Genomic DNA, 24,535 nt, shown 5'->3' with positions numbered 1-24,535 from the left:
TAAATCCATTCACGTAGAGCATTTCCATCATATTCTTTATTCCTAAATTCAAATTACTCTAAAAAACAATATATTTTTCTTTCTCAATTTCAATTAAATAATACTTTTTATACATTTATCGTTACCGTTCCTCTTGGTTTCACTCACAACCATATTCAAAATATATTAAAAAATTGTAAGTGGTGAACAATGGCTTTTCAAATATTCAGAAAAACTACTGCGCTTTCTAAAATATAAAAACTCTCTAATTTATAAAAACATCTCTCACATAAAATAGAGGGTTGGATGAGAATGCTCTTACACACACTCTTTAAATTTGTTTTTGAAAATCAAATCAAAGATCTTTTTTTTTTTTGGATGTGGAAAATCTCCACCTCCTTGATCCTTTCCTCAATTTGGATGGCCAATCCTACCTCTATCTCCTATTTCTCGTGGTTATTGCATATCTCAAAGTTCCATTTACTCTCTTGTTACGACTATTGTTCAAAAAAAAAACCCAAAACCACTCTAAAACCACAAAACTTTCAAGATTTAACACTAACTAACTAACATCCTCCTTAAACAAGTCCCAGTCAGATCCTACAAGCATCAAGGACGTCACCAATGAATTGACTCCATGTTTCATAAAGTTTTGAGCTTTCAGAATGTATCATTTATCTAACATTCAGAACCATCCCTAGGTAAGTCTCAAACCATACCTTTAAACCCTAAGATCCAACCTACAATGACAAATAAATAATAGTTTGATCATCAAACATGTTAGTTTTATCAAATTGAGATGAAATCTTTGTTTTTCTTAGAGGATGTCATTTAGTGTAATAAATATATGTATAGCTATTTTTTTAATTAAATTAAATCTTGTAGTAGTAGTAGTATATATATACTGAGATCGGTCTTCTACAGAGTGAAAAAGGTGACAACAATTGTATGAACAATGAAAACTCAAGTTAAAAAAGTTCCCGCCGCCCTATTGAGATGGATCATCTTCTGCAAAGTGAAAGAGGTAATCTACCCAAGTGTAAAAATATTGTTTCACAGTTTGTATGCATGCTCTTTTAATTTTGATTTTTGTTTTGTAGGCGGAAACCCTAGCGATTGATGCAGAGAGATTGATCGGATTTCAGAGCTTCCTGAACCTATTATTCACCACATACTCTCATTTTTGGATAGCCCTCCTAGAGAGCTTATTTGAATGAGTGTATTGTCTAAGAAATGGCTTCACCTAACTGCTTCTTACCCAATTTTAGATTTCAGTGACCATACTTCTACATCTCGAAAAAGTTTTTTCAAGTATGTTCACTATACCATGTCTAGATTTTTGGCTTTTTGCCATCAAAATGTCACTGCAGACAGGCTCAATCTCATTGCAACAATCACGGAGTTTGTAGAATTAGTTATTGTTAACAAATGCCTTCGATTGGTTCTTAAGAATGGTGTGAGGAAGCTGGCGATAAAATTTACTAAGTCTTCAGAAGCCCCTTCTGCTTCTACTCAATATCGTTTGCCTAACATACTCTTATCAGTTTTCATGTTAGAATCTTTTACCATATATGACTGTCATTTACCGTCTTCCTTGATGATTGATGGTATCATGCTTAAGTCCTTTATTTGTTTGGAACTCGAAATGGTCCATATAAATGATGAAGTGATCGAGTATATCAATAGTAGTTGTCCTCTTCTACAAATATTTGAGATTAGGGTATGTCATGGTCTCAAAAGATTACGTGTTTGTGGACATCAAAATCTTCAAAAAGTTGTGATTCACTATAACACTCCACTTGAATTAGTAGATAATGAAGCTCCTAATCTATCTAATCTTTTGGTAGGAGATTGGGATAGCATTTGGGGTGGGGGGAGGCAAAAGAACTTGGCTTCATGCAAAAAGCTAACAAAAGTGACTTACATCGGGCATCCCTTACCAAACTCGAATGGTTTTACCTCCTTCTAATCCAACTTCCCCTCATTCAAAATTTGTTTTTAGCTACTAATATAAATGCAACAACCACAAGTTGTCAAGCCATTCCTAGAGGACGTGTGTGTTACATTCAAATTGTGAACTGGGTGATATTGAGTTTAGTACTCCAAATTTGGTTTTATTTGTATAATAAATCCTCGTTTACTCTTTCCACTAGGAGATAATCTCTGGCCTCTAGTATGGGATTTAACCAATATGAAAGCATGCATGCAATATTATCCCGATGACCATATTATTGACACTCTTTGGTTCCACAAGTTGAGGCTATTTTTATATAAGAAAAGTGGATTCAAAGTTTTGAACTTGTATATCCACATGAAGCCTAGTTGGGTACGTTTATTTGATTAGTCATTTTTTGTGTTGTGAACAATAAATCCACACACAAAGTTGTGTCTTCATTCTAATTGTCTTGCAGAAACTCAAAGGGCTAGAGAAGCTAAAGGTGATTGAGTTGCCACCTTATGAACTCGAGCATCTTGAGCTACAACTAGAAACCATGAAGAATCATTCGCTCATATAGCTTTTGTGGATGTTGTACTTTGGTGTTGTCATCCTCAATCTCTAACTTTAAGATCATATGTTCCTTTAACTGGTTTTGATGAACAAAGTGATGTTGTCAAGGTAATACTTATATGTGATTTATTATTTGATGAAATATTAATTATCCTTTACTGAACTTTTTCAAGAAAAGATGATTCGTTATATGTTATTTTTATTCAGGTTACATACAAAAAGCTACTTTAGCAAGAAGATCAAGGCCACACGAAAATTCATATTGTGTCCCCTTCCTCTTCTAAAGACCAAAAGCACTTGATGAACTTAAAGTCATTGTCAACGGCATTATCTTGTGAAAGAAAATCAACTAGCTTCGTAAAGAAAGAAGGTACACTTTTTATGAGCTAAATTTATATACACATTATTGACCCCGCTTGTTTAATTCCAAACAACTGTACAAGAAAAAGATTGCCAAAGGTAGATGGATATGGAGATTTTCTAATGCATTGGAATCGACAACGGTATAAAAGTTAATTGTAAAGATCTAGAGTTTTTCATGGTATTAGTCAAGATAAATTTTGACAACCAATTTCTCTTTTCTTTAATAGCAGAGATCTCAGCTACACAAACAAACCAAATCACAACTGATCTAACAACCGGAAATGATAATATAGTGTATAGGTTGACACTTTAAATATGTAGAGCTTTTGTTTTATTGCATATGTAGTGATGGTCTCGAATCATGATAATGTCTTGACTATATATGTGTAGAGAGTTTGTTTTATTGCATATTGTTCATATTATACTCATTTGGGACTTATTTTATGGTTTTTGCTAGCCTTGGCAAACAGAGAGACAAGAGGTTATGAGTGATTTAAAACGTTAAAAACTATATCGGGTCAAAATGGGTTTTCATCAAAGTGGAATCACGCAAGACCCCAGAACACCCCCCCCCCCCCCCCCCCTTCAGGTCACGTATGACTTGATGCGGCAGACTATAGTCAGGCTGTTCACGCAAGAGTAACCCATTATTCTGCTCTCTCTTTTTTTTCTTTTTTGGAATGGTTAAGACTTGAGAAGAAGGAGTTTGGTTGGATGTGGGGGATTTGAAGTGGAGTAGATGAATTGCTAAATTTGTTTTTGAAGAGGTGAATTAGGGAAGAAGATGGAATATAGAGGAGTAGGTAAAATAATATATACATTTTAATATATTTTTTAATTAATATGTATAAATTGAATTAAATAATAAAGAAAATAAAGAATGATGGAGAATGAGGAGAATGGTATATACCATTGGTTGAATGGTGATGTATTGATGTTGAATGATGGGGGAAAGTTGACGTGATGCAGACGTGACGAATAAGAGAAATAATGTTAAGGGGTGTATACCCCTTAGCTTTAGCGATGGACATGAATTTGTTTCGAGACTTGTATTGAAACTTACGTGGTTGTTTGTTACATGTAGACTTTTGTGAACAATGTATGTTGTGACACATAATGAAGAGAGGCGTTTTTAGTATTTATCTTGTATTAATGTGTTATGATATACAATTGTCGCATTCTTGTGATTTTGCTTAGATGGGGTGTGACATGTCAAATATGGTGGTGTTGGATTTACTAGGGGTGAGTAGAAAACCGAATTAAACGAACCGAGGTATTACCCGACGGTTAACTTTTTTGTTTTTTATGAAAAACTGAATTTTTGGTTTCGATTCGGTTATCCATTTTTATAAAACAGAAAAAAAAAACTGAACCGATTGATAGTGATAAAGATTATCAAGATGATGAGAAATGAATGAAGATTGTGACTAAACTTATAATGATTTTTAATTAAGAACTTTATTGAATTTTAAACTTTATTTAGCAACTTTGTATTTGTATAGTCCACGTAACACGTGCCTATTTTTGTTTTTTGGATTCAATATATATGTGGTACTCTAATACATTCTTATACAAGCTTAAAATATGCATTTTCATTTTTTTTTTTGTTTTTTTTTTGCAGTGTCTACACGTAATTGAAAAAAAATGAACAAAAATAACCGGAAAACCGAAGAACCGAACGGTTTGAATATTCAAATAACCGATTCCTTTGGTTTTGGTTTCGCCCAATAACTAAACCGAACCGAACCATGCTCGGCCTTAGGATTTACTAACAAATAAATGGCCTAGAAGCATGTTTTAATTCCATCAAATGGCTACTCAGATATTCGGGTTCATACTGCATACTTTTAATTATTCGATTATAAGATCTTGTGTTTTAGACAATTTGAGAGATTTTAGTTTAAACTTTAAATATTGGAATTGAGGTTGTTTTATTAGGATTATTATATTGGTTGGTTGATTTAGTAGATATGATACAAGCATGTAGTTATTCATTCTTGTATTGACAGACCTAGGTATGTTTGGTAAAACTAGCTAGTAGCTGGAAGCTGGTAGCTGTAGATTTTTAGATATAATTAGGTGTTTGTCAGAGTAGCTGTAGCTTTTAAGAAAATGTATAAAATGAACATAACTAAATAACATAATACTAAATGTAATCACACACTGTTTGAACTCGGATTAATCCTAACACAGATCTGATCTATGTATAATTAACTCATACGGATCTAGTTCATTGTTACCCTTGATTGTATGTTATATATATATGATATATTAGTTGTATGTATGTATGTGTATAATAATATTAATATGAAGATGAAGATTGAGAGAGAGTTGGACAAGAATTCGTTAATGTTAACCTCAAAACTTAAATTAAACAGTGGACTAACCCACTATATATAGAAGACATGTCTAGTTCGTGTTTACACATTCCGTAACGAACTAGACACCTGCTTCGTTACATTACATAAAATAGAATAATCTTAACGAATCACCCTCTGATTCGTTAAACATCCTTAACGAATCAGAAGGGATATTTAACTTAGCCCTAGTTCGTTAAACATCCTTAACAAACTAGGCTATACTTTAATGAACTACATTAATAACTTAATCATTTATTACATAAATAAAACGACAAGTACATTAACGATAAATACAAAGACTCGAGACGCAAAACCGTGCACTAACAGACACCCCCCTCGTCTTGAGCTCTTTGTCTTTACTTTACTTGAAGCGCTTGGACTGCCAATCTCTGCAACTATGAATCCAGTTCTCATAACATACACGCACAAAACGTTGGAATTGCATAGCCAGATCATAGTCTTCATTGTGCTCAAACAAAATCTTGTTCTTGGGTAGCACGTCATTGTCAGTCTCGGTTAAGTTAAACAGCCACATCGGATCAATAATCTTGATCAACTCGGTCTTCAAACCTTTGCCAGAACAATGACGGCCTCGCCGGTTCGATTACCGTAATAACAGCGGTTGAAGGATAGATGCATGTGTTGGTTCAAAGTCTTCACTGGTACTCGCTTCATGGTCTTTGGCGGCTTAACCTTGAGAGTCAACTTCCTCCAACCTGTCCTTGGATCAATTTCGTCTACACGTTTTCGGGTTCGAACCTGGGGCTTGAGGAACTTGAAGCCAGAATTGACCTCGAATAGTAGTTGTTAAGAAACCAATCTGCTATCCAGTCACCCCCCCCCCCCCACCCCGGTTGATAAATGGACGACACGCGAGGGTACGAACATCCCAACGCGATAAAGTGAGAACGTCCATTATCTTCTCATAATATTGAACCCCCTTTTCCCATTTCACAATGCATACTTTAAGATCAGAATCATATAACCAAGAAATAAAATTACCTTGAACCTTTGACACATTCTTGAATGAAGTCACTTGGTTAGCTTTGGCACGAGCAGCAGCGTCCTTCTGTTCTTGATCCACATACCGATACTGTGACAATCGTCAATTTCAGGTTAACTCCGTTAACTCAACTCCGTCAATTCAAACTTAAAGATCACTGAATCTATAACGCACACCTCATTACATTTAAACTAGGGTTTAAACGACGCTTAACACTTACTACATGTGTAGTCTTTCGGGAATTGCACCGAAACGCAAACGAGTTGACGCAAACGATTGGTGAATAAACGAAAAACGTCAAAACAATAATTATGTGATAATTATGTGTTAGACTTATGTGTTATGTGATAACATTGTTATAAACGTTAACTCAATGTGCTAGAACTAGTTAATTAAGCTAGAAAAGTAACATTTGGAAGTTGAGGGACTAAAGTGTAACATGTTATTATTATTAATAACAATAAACCCTAACTCTCTCTTCTCCCTTTCACTCTACCCGACGGCAGCCCTCCCCCTCCCCTCTCTCGCGATCGGCAGCCTCACACACACACATATACACAAGATCTTTCAAGTTTGATCGAAGATTAAGGTGCTAGGAAGAACGCTATAGAGAGTTTTTTAGTGACGCGCATCCTTTGGTGATTTATTTTGGGAATTCTTCGCAAACAGTGAGTTCACTTACCCCTTTTTAAACTGTTTTCAAACGCTTTTCACTTGGGGAGATAACATACTCCGAAAACGCATTTAAGATTTTGTTAATATAGATTATATATCACTTGTAAAGACTAAGTGGCAAACGCAATAACTAAAGTCCTTCATTCACATCGAACCGTTTAATATTGGATAATAGCGAGTCATTGTTGAGTAGTACTACTGGGTTTGACAAACCCCACCCAACGCTAAACTCGAATGGAGGTCGAGTGGGTGTAATCTTGGCTAAACACATACTATGGTCGGGATAGACCTGGTGGCAAGGCAAATGATAAACAGTCAGCTTCGGTGTCGAACACTTAGTAATACTTGTTTTATAGGCTAGCTACCTATAGATATATAATTGATTTAACACTATCTGGTAACGCAAAACGCTGAACGCAAAACGCTAAACGCAAAACGCTGAACGCAAAACGCTAAACGCTTTATTTTATACAAACTTGTGAACTCACCAACCCCGTGTTGACACTTTTAGTATGTTATTCTCAGGTAGCTGAGGCGGGCACGCGGTTTAGGATCATGCATTGCTTCATTTAAACGTTTTTTATGGTTTGATTATAACTAATGATTCCGATCCTGTTAGTTCACACCCTCTGACGGTAAAACTCCGTTAGTGGATTTTGAGGGTGTGACAGATTGGTATCAGAGCCATTGGTTATAGAGAACTAGAAGCTGCATGCATACTAGACTATAACCGCGACGACCCATTAGTTATAATGATACGCACTGCATATGTTTGTGTAGTCTTTGTAATCTTATCTCTTTACCTCTTTCACTCATACGCGCGCATACACGGCTTACCTGTAGGGATGTCGACGCCACCCTCGTCATCATCTGATCAGATGACTCATGCTCATGGGAAGGAGCCGCAGCTACCTACCTCATCGCCACCCCGAGTAGTCCCGAACTCGAAGCTCCCGCACCGAAAAGGTATCGCTTATCCAGAGGCATGTACGAAAACGAAGTTAGCTGGGATTGGTACCCTAATATGATCAGACATATGATCTATCGTGAACAAGTTCCCCCATTACCACCCCTGAACCATCCTGCTTACCCCAACACCCTACCACCCATAACCGAACCTGTATAGCGAGTTCTCGCAGCTGTTGTTTCATGCTTGGAGCGTGACGTGGGTTACATGCGCTATACGAGAGCGAACGTTTCTGGACTGTTAAAAGACGGAACCGAGACTAAGGAGGAAATTACCCGCATGGCAGCGACTATGAAGGAAATGCAGGAGGCTAGTGATCAACAGATGAAGATTATGAGAAAGATGCAAGCCGAAATAATAGACTTGCAAGAGCAAACTCCAAGTAGCAAGGACCCGAACCAAGATAGCTCTAGAGCGTTGCGATGTCTTACAAATGCTGATTGCTCAGAACGCAGCCGAACCTGAGGCAGAGCCTGAGGCCGAGCCTGAGGCAGAGCCTGAAGAGGAACCTGAAGAAGATCCCGAAGAGGAACCTGAGGAGGATCCCGAGGAGGAACCCGAAGAGGAACCGGAGGAAGAACCGGCTGAGCCGGAGGCACACTCAGAGGTGTCCTCAGACGATATCTGAGAATGATAACACCTAGATGTCTGGAAGAAACGCTGGACACGGTCGCGGTAACATCAACTTAACCGCAGCAGAACTCCAAACCCTGTTGAATGACCATGCGGCGGCAGCTCTAGCCGCACATGTTCAGAATCAAGCTGGAGGTCCAACTGGAATGTGTACTTTCAAGAATTACCTTGACTGCAAGCCCAGTACGTTTAAGGGCACTGAGGGAGCTATAGGCTTCCTGCGTTGGGCTGAGAAGGCCGAATCGGCGTTTGAGATGTGTAATTGTCCCCCTGCCAGTAGGGTCAAATTTGCTGCTGGAACACTCGAAGATTCTGCCCTCACTTGGTGGAATTCAAATGTACAGATTCTTGGATTGGAACTAGCTAACGCGATGAACTAGGAGGAGTTCAAAAACATGATGCGAGAGGAGTACTGTCCGAGAGAGAAGATTGCAAAGTTGGAGTCAGAGTTTTGGTCATTGAAGATGGTGGGTTCAGAAATCGAAGCCTACACTACCCGTTCTCACGAGTTGGCCATGATGTGTCCACGGATGGTAGACCCGCCGAGTAAGAGGATTGAAATGTATATTGATGGGTTAGCACCGCAAATTCAGGGCATGGTGACGTCTTCCAGACCAGCCACGATTCAACAAGCGATCCGGTTAGCTCACAAACTAACGGATCAAGCAGTGACCCAAGGTGCGCTACCACCTAGGGGTTCAACCACTAAGGCCCGTGACAACCCGAACACTGACAACAGCAACAACAACCCGAGCAGCGGAAAGAGAAAGTTTGACAATACCAGATCCTCATCCTCGAACCCCCACAGCAACAACACTACCGCAAGCCCGAATTCACCCGGAGTTTCAACAATCAGGGTCACAACAACAATAGCAACAGTGGCGGGCAGGGTTCGAGCGGATATGCTGGGAAATATCCGAAGTGCAACAGGTGCAACTATCATCATGCTGGCCCGTGTGACCGTGTCAAGTGTCAGAGATGCGGAAAGATGGGTCACCAGGCAAAGGAATGTACAGGAGACCTTGCGGCAAAGGGTGCTCCTAAACCACCCATGACAACCAAGGGATGTTTTGAGTGTGGACAAGAGGGACATTTTAAGAAAGACTGCCTCAAGCTGAAACAGAACGACAACAATGGAGGTAATGGAAGTGGCAGTGGTGGTGGAAACAATGGTAAAGGAAGAGCTTTTGTTATTGGGTCGGGTCAAGCCCGCAATGATCCGTACGTGGTGACTGGTAAGTTCCCTGTGAACGATTGTTTTGCTTCTGTATTGTTTGACACTGGAGCTGATAGGAGTTTTGTGTCGAAAGCCTTTAGTCAACTCTTAGACCTAACTCCAACCCCGTTAGACGCTAAGTTTCCTGTTGAATTAGCTGAAGGTAAGACTATAGTAACGACTCATGTACTTGCGGGATGTAAGTTAAAACTGGCTGGTCATGTCTTTGATATCGACCTTATTCCTTTTACGCTTAGTAGTTTCGATGTCGTTGTCGGCATGGACTGGTTATCCGAGAACCGAGCGGAGATTATATGTCACGACAAGATAGTCCACATTACTACCCCTTCCGGCGAGATCATTTCAATCCGGGGCGAGAGAAGCGGCATGACCACCAGCGTCATTACCCTCATGAAGGCGCAGAAGTATCTACGAAAGGGTCATCCGGCAATTTTGGCGCATATTGTTGAGAAACCCGCGGAGGAGAAGCGAATTGAAGATATACCGATTGTGCGAGATTTTCCGGAAGTTTTCCCGGAGAATTTGCCTGGACTCCCTCCTATTCGTCAAGTCGAATTCCAAATCGAGTTGACACCCGGTGCAGCACCCATAGCACGAGCCCCGTATCAGCTCGCACCGGCGGAGCTTCAGGAACTGTCCACTCAGTTGCAAGACTTATTGGATAAGGGTTTTATCCGACCTAGCTCATCGCCATGGGGAGCCCCTGTCTTATTTGTCAGAAAGAAGGACGGGACTTTCCGAATGTGCATTGACTACCGGGAGTTGAACAAGGTGACGGTCAAGAACCGTTATCCTTTACCCCCGAATTGATGATTTGTTTGACCAGCTTCAAGGATCGAGTTATTACTCGAAGATCGATCTGCGATCTAGATACCATCAGCTAAGAGTGCGCGAAGAAGATATTTCAAAGACGGCTTTCAGAACACGGTATGGTCACTACGAGTTTTCAGTTATGCCTTTTGGTCTAACCAACGCACCAGCCGTATTTATGGATCTCATGAATCGAGTATGCAAGGCGTACCTCGACAAGTTTGTGATTGTGTTTATTGATGATATCCTGGTCTATTCCAAGGACAAGGCAGACCATGAAGAACACTTGAGATTAATTCTGGAATTGTTAAAGAAGGAGCAACTGTACGCTAAGCTCTCGAAATGCGAATTTTGGCTGCGCGAGGTTCACTTCTTAGAACATGTGATCAACGAGAATGGTATCCATGTCGATTCCGGCAAAGTAGAGGCCATCAAAAACTGGGAAGCACGTAAGACTCCGACTGAGGTGCGGCAATTCCTAGGACTGGCTGGCTACTACCGGCATTTTATCGAGGGATTTTCAAAGATTGCTCAACCCCTCACCGCTTTGACTCACAAGGGTACTAAGTACAATTGGGGTGACGCACAAGAATCCGCTTTTCAACTGTTGAAAACCAAACTCTGTAGCGCCCCTATTTTAGCCCTCCCCGAGGGAACAGAGAATTTTGAGGTACATTGTGACGCGTCGATACAAGGTCTCGGTTGTGTCCTGATGCAACTCGAGAAGGTTATAGCCTATGCCTCTCGACAACTACGGATTCACGAGAAGAACTACACGACCCATGATTTGGAACTCGGAGCTGTGGTGTTTGCCTTAAGATATGGAGGCATTACTTGTACGGTACCAAGTTTACCATTTACACCGACCACAAGAGTCTCCAGCATATCTACGATCAGAAGGAGCTGAACATGCGACAGCGTCATTGGGTCGAGCTGCTTAAGGATTATGATTGTGCCATCAAGTACCACCCTGGCAAGGCCAATGTAGTGGCCGACGCTATCAGCAGAAAAGAAACAGATAAACCCAGACGAGTGCGAGCATTGCAACTCACGATTCATACCAACTTACCCGATCAGATTCGCGATGCACAACTTGAAGCTTTGAAAGATGATAATCTTCCATCAGAACTCATGCGGGGCATGAACAAGCAACTTGGAACCAAATCGGACGGGGTCCGATATTTTGAGAACCGGATTTGGGTTCCACGATACGGAGAGTTGAGAACTCTAGTGATGGACGAAGCTCACAAGTCCCGATATTCTATCCACCCTGGCTCAGATAAAATGTACCGTGACTTAAAGGCACTTTACTGGTGGCCGAACATGAAAGCCGACATTGCCACCTACGTGAGCAAATGCTTGACTTGCGCCCGAGTCAAAATAGAATACCAGAAACCATCTGGCCTACTACAACAACCGGAACTTCCAATGTGGAAATGGGAACACATTTCAATGGATTTTATCACGGGTTTACCTAAGACACCGACGGGATGCGATACCATCTGGGTGATCGTTGACCGGTTGACTAAATCGGCACACTTCTTAGCGATTAAGGAATCGGACAAAATGGAAAGACTGACTCGTGTCTACATGAAAGAAGTGGTGTCTAGACACGGAGTGCCTGTCTCAATCATTTCTGATCGAGATCCCGTTTCACTTCGCACTTTTGGAAGTCGCTGCAAAGCGCACTAGGCACCCGTCTTGATATGAGCACAGCATACCATCCTCAGAAGGATGGGCAAAGTGAACGAACTATTCAGACCTTAGAGGACATGTTACGTGCATGTGTGTTGGATTTCGGAAAAAGTTGGGAACCTCACTTACCTTTGGTAGAATTCTCTTATAATAACAGCTACCACGCAAGTATTAAAGCAGCGCCGTTTGAAGCACTGTACGGACGGAAGTGTCGATCACCTCTCTGCTGGGCAGAGGTGGGTGACAGCCAAATCACTGCTCCAGAACTGGTACTCGAAACTTCGGAAAAGATTGTTCAAATCCGAAACCGCATGGCAGCAGCACTAGATCGCCAAAAGAGTTACGCCGACAAGCGTCGAAAACCTCTCGAATTTCAAGTGAATGACCAAGTGTTACTCAAAGTCTCACCTTGGAAAGGTGTGGTTCGCTTTGGGAAGCGAAACAAACTCAACCCCCGATACGTTGGCCCTTATCGAATAACTAAGCGCATTGGTCCGATGGCGTACCGACTGGACCTACCAACGAAACTTAGCAGCGTACACAATGTATTCCACGTATCCAATTTGAAGAAATGCCTATCTGATGAAACCCAAGTAGTCCCTTTGGACGAACTGCAAGTTGATGAACAGCTACGCTTCATTGAAGAACCAGTTGAAGTTTTGGACTGGGAAACCAAAACACTCAAGCACAGCAAAATTCCAATCGTTAAGGTTCATTGGAACTCAAGACGTGGACCGGAGTTCACGTGGGAACGCGAGGATCAAATGATGAAAAAGTATCCTCACCTTTTTGAAGGGCTGACCAAACACCGGAAACCGCGAAACTCGACAAACCGTTAGAAATCACCGGAGGTATGAATTAAATTTCGAGACGAATTTCTTTCTACTAGGGGATGATATGACAAACTGAAAATTTTTCATACTTTTTCAGACACTCATCACGACTTGACTCAAATTTTCGGGACGAAAATTCTTTAACATGGGAATGATGTGGCAATCGTCAATTTCAGGTTAACTCCGTTAACTCAACTCCGTCAATTCAAACTTAAAGATCACTGAATCTATAACGCACACCTCATTACATTTAAACTAGGGTTTAAATGACGCTTAACACTTACTACATGTGTAGTCTTTCGGGAATTGCCCGAAACGCAAACGAGTTGACGCAAACGATTGGTGAATAAACGAAAAACGTCAAAACAATAATTATGTGATAATTATGTGTTAGACTTATGTGTTATGTGATAACATTGTTATAAACGTTAACTCAATGTGCTAGAACTAGTTAATTAAGCTAGAAAAGTAACATTTGGAAGTTGAGGGACTAAAGTGTAACATGTTATTATTATTAATAACAATAAACCCTAACTCTCTCTTCTCCCTTTCACTCTACCCGACGGCAGCCCTCCCCCTCCCCTCTCTCGCGATCGGCAGCCTCACACACACACATATACACAAGATCTTTCAAGTTTGATCGAAGATTAAGGTGCTAGGAAGAACGCTATAGAGAGTTTTTTAGTGACGCGCATCCTTTGGTGATTTATTTTGGGAATTCTTCGCAAACAGTGAGTTCACTTACCCCTTTTTAAACTGTTTTCAAACGCTTTTCACTTGGGGGAGATAACATACTCCGAAAACGCATTTAAGATTTTGTTAATATAGATTATATATCACTTGTAAAGACTAAGTGGCAAACGCAATAACTAAAGTCCTTCATTCACATCGAACCGTTTAATATTGGATAATAGCGAGTCATTGTTGAGTAGTACTACTGGGTTTGACAAACCCCACCCAACGCTAAACTCGACTGGAGGTCGAGTGGGTGTAATCTTGGCTAAACACATACCATGGTCGGGATAGACCTGGTGGCAAGGCAAATGATAAACAGTCAGCTTCGGTGTCGAACACTTAGTAATACTTGTTTTATAGGCTAGCTACCTATAGATATATAATTGATTTAACACTATCTGGTAACGCAAAACGCTGAACGCAAAACGCAAAACGCTGAACGCAAAATGCTAAACGCAAAACGCTGAACGTAAAACGCTAAACGCTTTATTTTATACAAACTTGTGAACTCACCAACCCCGTGTTGACACTTTTAGTATGTTATTCTCAGGTAGCCGAGGCGGGCGCGCGGTTTAGGATCATGCATTGCTTGAAACACTTTTAATTATGCAAACTTATTTTAAACTGTTATCATTGGGTTTTTAAGTCGTCCTGCGTGACGCAACATTGGTTTCTATGGTTTTACGCTTCCGCACTTATTTTCATTTAAACGTTTTTTATGGTTTGATTATAACTAATGATTCCGATCCTGTTAGTTCACACCCTCTGACGGTAAAACTCCGTTAGTGGATTTTGAGGGTGTGACAGATACGCATCTATAATCTTACGAGCTTTCTTGCTTCAAAACCCAAACCATCTTGCAATGTCAGCATCAGTCGGATTTTCAATAGAATCAAATCTGGTATCAACCACCTTTTTACCCTTGGATACCTTCTCCAGATTATCCTCAGCTGCTTTAAACATTTGCTCATTAAATAATGGAGCACTTTGATCAACATTTGTGTGTTGAAACAAGTCAGGATACTCCTCAGTTGTGACATCTTCAACCTCTACCTCCTCATCTTCATAAATAAAATCCGTATTCATTTGAATAGACAGATCATTCAAAATCTCCTCATCATTCTCTACTTCCATATCTGGCTCTGCCTCTAACACGGTCAACTTTTCATCATTCAAACCAAGCAGTAGTGAAATCTGCTCTCGTGTTAGAGACCGTTGCACAAACTGCCCAACTTCAATCTCATTCCGATTCACCACACTCCTGACCACCCCCGATCCATCAACAAAGACAACTGTATCAGCTTCAATCATCTCAATTGGTTTCGCAGCAGTCGTATCATGATAAACAATGATCTGTTTATCAGAATCACCAGCTCCACTAGTGCCTGCACCAGAGGAAGAACCGTGAGATTGTTTCGGCTCATTTCCTCCAGTACCTGAAGCATCAGGGTCCTCATCATCATCATTCTTCAACTTTTTCAACACATCGTCTTTACACGTGAGTTGTAGAATGAGATCCTCTTGTTCTTTCAGCTTCACCCCCTAAGACGTAACAATCTCACGCAGGGCTTTCGTTTCCTTCTGACAAAAGGAGACATAGCTCATCAATTTCTTATGATTCTCCATTAACCGTTCTTGATTCAGACGATCAACAGACATTTGATTTTCATACAAATGTAAAAGACTTAACAGCATATTTGTCTGCTGAGTTGGAGACATAGCATGAAAGGAAGCAGGAATAGGTTGCACAAGACCGTGTGGACGACTCAATCTCAAGAACGAGATGTCCATTGGTGGTGGAGGCAGCATCATCGGTGTTGGAGAAACCACCAAAGTTGCAATAGAAGGCATTGGCAAAGTAGATAGTACAGAATGTGGAATCATACCAAGCCTTAGATCTGACGTGAGCGTAGTCGTCAAAGTAAGCTCAGGAGTGCTAGTAGTAAACGGCATCGCCGGGCGTAGAGGAGTGGACGACCTTGGAGGTTGAACTCCAAACGAGACACCAGCACCAGCTGACACTCGACGCTTAGCTGACCCCTCAGTGGCCAACTCTATGTATTTCCTCTTTCGTTGAGCTGCAATGGTAGCAGCTAACGCAGTTTCAACTGCAGCTTGTTGTTCTAAAATAGTTGCATCCCCATCACCACCATTACCACCATTACCTCCATCATTACAATCATCACCACCATCATTCCCACCTTCTCCTCCCTCACGCTCGGAGTCCGAATTATCATGGATCCAGCGATCCTCGGGAGGACATACATAATCAGGATTCACAATATGACCAATCAAGCGTTTGGTCTTTGGTCTCTCCTTCTGATAGATCTTCATTCGGCGTACAGTGTCGGCCATCACGTGATCTAGTTCCAGCACGTCATCTACCAATGTTTGATCGATGACCAAATTTGGGATCATGTCTTGAATAATTAGCTGAAGGAACATTGGATACATCAGGAACTTCTTCTTCTAGACCGTTTGTAGAAACTGTTCTTTAAAGTGGTAGAAGACCATCTCCGAGAAATTAAACGGTTTGTTAAGAACAAGTGCCACAAACGCCGACTGCAACATGATACAACACTCATCGAATCCACCCTTACGACCTCCCAAACAATGAATCAACACATGTAGTAGATACTTGTAGGTCGGGCACAATCCATTCTTGTTGTACCGTGAATCTCCGATGTCACCACCATAAAATACACGACGGAATAGACCCTTGATCAATTTCTTGTCAAACTCACACGAATTGTCAATATTATCCGCAAAATGAAGAACGCGTCTAATCACATCAGTATCTACAGTGATAAGAGTCTGTTTGATTGTAGCTTCGATGTGGTTCGTAGCTTCAACGTATCTCGCCGTATTCCAAAATTGATGAATGATACTGAGACGGACTTCAGGATCATTAGTGATAGAGTAGTGAATACGCGAACGACGGAGAAACTCTAATAATCCTCCAAATACCGCTTCATCTACAAAATTTGTACCGACAAAGGCACATATATTATGCTTTTTATCGTACGGCAATAGCGGTATAACTTGTTGTTGTTGTTGTTGCTCTTGTTGTTGTTGTTGTTGCTCTTGTTGCTCAGCAACCGGTGGATCTTGTTCCATTTGTTCAGCCATAATACTGGATAAATAATGTCGAAGATTAGCAATATGAAAATTTATAAACACAAGTTTTATTAAATTTGAACACGTAAGTATCTATCAATAAACTATGTATTTAATTTAATGTTTAGATCTCGTGTATAATCGATGTATCGACGCGGCTAGATCCTTGGAATGTTTTATCAATTTTATAATATTTAAATTATTAAATGTAAAATGTCATTCGTTAAGGAAACAGTCTGATTCGTTACAATATTGTAACGACTCAACTGATTCGCTATCAAGTAAATAAATAACGAATAAGAAATAGCGAATTACTATTAACGAGTAACGAACTAACACCTAGTTCGCTATGCATACACATCTGGTTCGCTAATTAAATTGATTCGCTATTCTAATTCGTTAGAATTACTTAACGAATTGGACACGAAGTAGTTCCAATTCGCTAAGTATAACGAATGGCCAAAAAGCTTAATCTTTGACTCAATTTCAGTCAAAGTCAAAATTTAACCAAGAACACCAGAAGTCAAAATTGCAAATCTGATATCAATTTCCCCATAATCATCGATGGATATTCGAACAAATGACAACAAAGATCTCGGAAATCTATTACGACTCAAATGATATCGATTTGAAAATCCAAAACATGAAATAAGGTTCTTAAGTTAGGGTTTTAACCGGAATATAAAACCCCGATAATGACCACTCATAATCCACCCATCAATCAGTAATCAAAACATAATCAAAGGGCACCATTGAACTCGGAAACCCATTCCGAAGATAAAGGTAACCGATTCATGGTCTATTACATTGTATAAAACAAGTTACAAAGAGACCTCAAACACCCGATAACAAAACCTTATAATTAACCCATCAAATCCTTATAAGATTTGACGAAAATGATTACGTTGTGATCAGTATTACCTTACGAGCACTAATCTATGATCGAAACACAGAAAACTGAAATAAAATATTCTGAAAATTTTGAGCAGAGTAACTTTGCAAATAAGGAAGATGAAGGTAAACAGTGACACGAACCATCCTCACAGTTCCCTATATAGTCTAACATTATATGTTTCCCAATGTAACGAATCAGATGATTCGTTTGAAATTTGAATTAACGAATCGGCTGATTCGTTTGATTTATTTAACACGTGTTATGACGAATTTGATTTATTGTCTAATTCGTTAATATATGGATAATCGAATTGAAATCGTTCGTTACAGAGTGCGGAAGCGAATTAGAGTAACGAACTAAGAGATAGTTCGTTAAAACAACCTAATTCGTTATTCATAATTAACGAATCACCTTTTTATTTAATTTTAAATGAATAAACAAATAAATATTAAATTAAATTTTTATAAAAATTAAAGAATTAAAACAAGTAAATTAAATAATAAATAAAAGAAATTCAATAAATGACCCTTTTAAGTTAACAGAATTACCGAGATCCCATATCTCGATAATCAAATACCTTAAACCGTTTCACATTTTGAAACTGATAACTTAAGTAGAATTTTAATAAAAGATATGTAAAAGTAAAAACGCAAAATCTTTTTGTATTTTGATCTTTTGATATGAAATATTTACAAAAGAAATATCCGAAACTAAAACGTAGAATAGAAAATGTTTTTTGTATTTTTTTAATGTTTTATCAAAAGCAGTACATATTTTTGAATTTTTGTTGAGTTTGAGCAGAGAATCATATTGACTGAATTGCCCTTCCATCACAGTTTTATATTTCAGCGATATTATAACTGGCGTTAAGTCGGCCATTGATATTGTTGTCCACTTAAATCTTATAACAAGCCTTCAAGCATTTTTGTGATATGATTAATGGTTCAGTTAGCGCACAGAATATCAGAAGCTATCAGCCTCTAATCTTGGTTCAAGCTTAATTTGATTTTTTCCAAATCACCCCAACTTGACTTAAACCATTATAGTGTTGATCAAAGTTTTGAAAATTTTACAACTTTAGAGCAATGCATTAAGTTTCCTTTACTGTGAGTAAGTATGCACGAGTCCATCTGTCGGCTTACATACATTGTATCCCATGGGGTCCATTTCTTATTGGTAATGAGACGCTCGCAAGGGAGGAACAATTGTATGACTAACAACGGATTTTGATCAAGTCAGTAATTTGGATTGTATGAAGTACAGCAATGATCAAGTTTAATGACTTAGGGTTTGCTCTAAAAGCGAGTAAAATATTCATGATTATGAATACCCAGATGATTAAGCCGCATAAAGACTCACAGTGTCAAGAATCATAACGCTTGTTATTTGCTTTATTATATTTTCGGGTGATCAACAACTATAAGGCTTGAGTATGACTGGTTATTACATTTCTGCCATCCTCACCGAGATTTTTGCTAGAGACTAACACCTCTTTAAATTTGGCTTTTCTTTATGTTTATATCACTTACTTTACCCTAACAGCTTGTTTAAGACCTATCAATGCACCAATTATTAAGCACTCAGTCTTTTAAGCTTATTTCATACTGGATTTGGGGTCAAATAATCAATGTACTATCATTTTCTCTTTTTGCTTCAAAAACTCAAAATTTTGAGGAGCATAAAAAAAATAAATTTAATCGCCCCAGTTACTTTAAGTTTATAAATTAATGGCTATCATGTCCATCTACGAGTAGATAACAGGACCAAAACATGCAAGCATGCTCCACAAACTTAAATAACCGACATAATTTTTTTTCAGCGAGAAAATAAAGTAGAAAGCTTAACGAACACCCCAAATACTTTTCATTATCAGGTAAATGGCTATCTCGAATATTTGCAAGAAATTATCAGGTTCAAACATATACAAGTATATGTTCTTCAAATAGAAGTAGATGACATAATTTGCAGTGAACGTAAGCTAAAATCGTTTTGGTTTTTCTCTTTACATACTAAAAACACAATCTTTTTGTCTTTTTCGGTTTTTTTATACAGACGAGAAATTCACAATCTTTTTGACGTTTTCAAAATTTTCTTATAAAATTAAAATTAAAAATTTCACAATCTTTTTCACTTTTTAATTTTTAAGATGTTTTTGGATTTTTCAAATTTTAAAACTTAAAGACATGAAAACACACTATTTTTGAAGTTTTTAAATTTTTAATGTTTTTGGATTTTATCTATACAAACGAAAAGTACATTGTTTTTGTATTTTCTCCCCCCCCCCCTAAAAGCCAATACCAACAATAAAATTTTAAAGTAAAAATAACAATAAATGCAAAATTAAGATAGTTATTCTAATTTTAAAATATCAGCAAGGGTCTTTAGGCCATTTAAACCAAGCAAAAATTGAAAACGTGTTTTATCAAATGCTTTGGTAAATAAGTCAGCCTTCTGAAAATCGGTATGTACTTTCTCAAGATCAATTAACTCCTTTTCAAAACAATCCCGTATGAAATGATATCGAATTTCGATATGTTTTGTTTTAGAGTGTTGTACGGGATTTTTTGTGATACTAATGGCAGCTGAATTATCAATTAAGATGGGAGTAGTATGAAACTTCAAACCGTAGTCACGAAGATGTTGTTGTATCCACAAAACCTGGGAACAGCAGCTCGAGGATGCAACATACTCAGCTTCAGCCGTTGAAGTGGAGACCGTTGTCTGCTTCTTACACTGCCAGGAAACAAGCCGGCTTCCTAAGAATTGACATCCCGATGTGGTAGACTTGAAATTAATCTTGCATCCTCCATAGTCTGAGTCGGAATAAGCGGTAAGATCAAAAGTATCGTCTTTGGGGTACCATAACCCGGTGTCAGGATTGCCCCTTAGATATTGAAGAATATGCTTGACCGCTTCCAGGTGAGTCACTCGGGGACTAGCTTGGTACCTAGCACATAAACAAACAGCAAACATTATGTCGGATCGAGAAGCAGTAAGGTACATCAAAGAACCAATCATAGCTCGATATAGGGTAGGATCGACTGTATCCTCCAATTCATCCAGTGATAAACTGTGACCCACGGGGAGAGGAGTAGAAGGGTATTTCCGACAGTAATCTTGAATCGGCTGTAGACGTCGTTCACATATTTTAATCTTGTATGTTATATATATATATATATATGATATATTAGTTGTATATATGTATGTGTATAATAATATTAATATGAAGATGAAGATTGAGAGAGAGTTGGACAACAATTCGTTAATGTTAACCTCAAAACTTAAATTAAACAGTGGACTAACCCAATATATATAGAAGACAGGTCTAGTTTGTTATACATTCCGTAACGAACTAGACACCTGCTTCGTTACATTACATAAAATATAATAATCTTAACGAATCACCCTCTGATTCGTTAAACATCCTTAGCGAAACAGAAGGGATATTTAACTTAGCCCTAATTCGTTAAACATCCTTAACAAACTAGGCTATACTTTAACGAACTACATTAATAACTTAATCATTTATTACATAAATAAAACGACAAGTACATTAACGATAAATACAAAGACTCGATACGCAAAACCATGCACTAACACACACATAGGGTTTGGATCAAATATAAATGAAATTAACGAGCTAAACGTGAGAATCGAGTAGAGTAATTATATATACAAGTAGAGTAATTATGTAATTACTCTATGATAAAACTCTATGATGTAATTACATAATTACTCTAATTGTGTCCCCGTCGTGTAGCTCAGTTGGTTAAGGGGGCGTGAGACTTGGAACAATAACCTAGAGGTCCTGGGTTCGAAACCGATCCTAGGCGCTAATCGCCTTGCCGCTGAGTGAGGCTGATTTACCTCTCACGTGATGGGCCTAGGACGGTCCGCGTGGGCCGGTTTGTGTGTCCGGAACAACACGTTTTGAAACAATAATTACTCTACTTGTATATATAATTACTTTACTTGATTCTCACGTTTAGCACGTTAATTTCATTTGTACGTTAACTTTCCCCTATATATATATATATAAAAGTTCTTTCACAAATAAATAAAATATATTCATTGACAAACAGTCAAGGCCATAATATAATACTATTAACTCATTAATGTCGTGCATTCCATATCAAAGTAGCAATATTGTTGTGAACATGTTTCATCTCATTTGTTGTTCCTTCAAGTAGACCGCTCGTGCTTGTGTCATGGTTGCTAACATCATCCAGTTCATCTCGTGGTATGTAGTTTGGATGTTGCTCCATTGTAGTAACCATGATATCTTCTTGAGAATTACGTATGTAGTTATGCAATGCACATGTAGCCATGATAACATCAATTTGTATTTGCACGCTATACTTGGGCATTGTACCAAGTATCTTAAATCATTTCTTCAAAATTCCAAATGACCTCTCAATATAACTTCATAAAGATGAATGTGAACGGTTGAAAGCTTCTTGCATACTATTCGAGGGCTCTCTTTGAAATTGAGATTGATGATATCTTGTCTTGGAATATGGAACAATGTATCCATTTCTGTCTGGATATCCTTTATCAACCAAATAACATCTACTTGATAAAGGAGTTAAAAAACAAAAGGCGTTAGAAATTTATTAAAGAGTAACATGAAAAAATTTCAAATATATATGTAAACAATTCCAAATGTATGTGTAAACAATTCCAAATATTACCTTCAGGTTGGTGTGAGAAGTTGAATCTACTATTTTGGGTCGTGTTAATAAAACATGTGTGTCATGTGCTGATCCCTCTCATCTGATCGATACGAATGTGAAACACATATCGAAATCACATGTTGCCATTACTTTGAAAGTTGGCACCCCCTTTTCTACCAATATAAGGTAGTTGTTAACTCTCTGGGATGCAGGCCCTATGTGTGCACCGTCAATACAATCCTAAATACAATTTGAACATTAGTTAAGTAACAAAGTACAAAAGTAGGAATGGAATTTATCAATTCAATATCTTAAAATACAGCATGCATCTTTTGTTATTCAAGATTTGAGGTGGTACAAATTGAAAAGTTGGATCTTTTGGTCTTATAATGTCGCGTGCTAGACCTTGAAAACCTTTACGTCTACCAACTGTTGCGTTTAGAACTTCATGAAATGATCTACTAATAGTCTCACCAGACCTTGAAAACCCTATGCCACTGTATACAGAAATATCCCAACCTTCTCAAAAGTTGACATTCTATCACTCGACTGCAATCCATAGTTTGATTCAAGCTCTCTACATGATTTGGTAAACATGTTTGGATGCATTCTGAATAGGGCTGTCACTTTTACCCAAAACCTGAAATCCAACCCGAAAAAACCTGTACTCGAACCCGAACTAACCCAACTCGAAGAACCCAAACCCGAGAAAAGACTAACCCGAACCGAAGTAATTCAGGTTGTTTCTCGGGTTTGATTTATTAGATTTGGGTCAACCCGAATAAAATTTTAGTTTTAAAATTATATATATATATATATATATATATATATGTATGTATAATAGGTTAGTCTTAACACTAAAGTTATCACAATCTGGCTCTAATCGACTGTTGTCATTCTAGCTATTATGGATCTATTGCTTATTATTAATTTGTGTTTTCCGTTTATTACTAATAGCAACCTTAATTGAACAACCAAATCACGCCCGATTGAATATGATTGTGGTTCGAGTTAATTTTACTCTTCTTTTGAATTGTTTTATCAAGTTACTTTATTATTTGATTATTTGTGTAATAAGCAAAGAATAATATGTTGTTTTAATTTTCGTATTATAGTTTTCAAAAATATTGGTTTTGTGTTTATTTTCTAGGATACTCGAAACCCGATTAACCCAACCCGAAAAACCAGAACCCGAATTACCCGAACCCGAAAAACCCGTGAGAGATTCGGGTTGGGTTTCGGGTCAATATTCAAAAGTTTGAAACCCGAAGAACCCGACCCGAAAAACCCGAAAAGCGAACCCTAAGAACATGGCTAATTCTAAATGCATTTACACATCGTATAGGATTGCCATTTATAATTTCTATTATCCAAGCTCGCTCCGTTTGAGGTGATGTCATGCATGGTTCCTTGTATATATGCTTAAAATATTTTGTGGCAACTAGATCACTTGTATAGGTTGAATCCAACAAAAATTTATAACAATGCAATTTATGCTTCTTTTTGCTTGTTTCATTATTCATAATTCCCTAGTAATAATAAATAGCTAGAATATAAACACATAAATAGCCTAACATATAAAGACGTAAATAATATTCTCAAATAAACAAAATTAAAAATAAAAAGATTTCAAATAACTTTCAATATAGTCATGTCACTAAAGCATCAAGGTAAAAAAACAATAAATCAATCCAAAAGAAACAAAGTTCAAACAAATAGAGATAATAATGTCTTCGTAACATGTCTGTAACGAAAACTTTATTCGGTAAGCCTTTGCTTTCGTTGTAGCCACGCTAACCTACTATGACCATGTCGCACATTTATAAACATTTCTATTTTCACGGGATCTTCAAATAAGTCAATTGCAAAGAACCACAACTTCTCATATTCTCTCCTTAATCCTGCATCTACCATCTGGTTAAGCACACCTATAGCAGCTTCAATACTAAACTTAGTACTTTGACTGATTTTCGAAGAATCTGATTCTAATATTTCTATAGTACGTTGTTGATTCATATTACTTTAAGTTAAATGGTCATTACGCATATTCT

At 38.2% G+C, this 24,535-nt stretch overlaps 1 pseudogene; it reads left to right on the top strand.

The window, feature by feature from the left end:
• Positions 1-975: 975 nt before the first annotated feature.
• On the top strand, positions 976-4,489 carry LOC143543143 (FBD-associated F-box protein At3g49020-like; annotated as a pseudogene).
• The last annotated feature ends 20,046 nt before the right edge of the window (positions 4,490-24,535 follow it).

This window comes from Bidens hawaiensis, unplaced genomic scaffold (genome assembly GCF_021521415.1).
Source record: "Bidens hawaiensis isolate Kalapana, Puna unplaced genomic scaffold, B.hawaiensis_p1.1 tig00013070_1, whole genome shotgun sequence".
Classification (NCBI taxonomy): domain Eukaryota; kingdom Viridiplantae; phylum Streptophyta; class Magnoliopsida; order Asterales; family Asteraceae; genus Bidens; species Bidens hawaiensis.
This window is presented reverse-complemented; position numbering and strand designations above follow the sequence as displayed.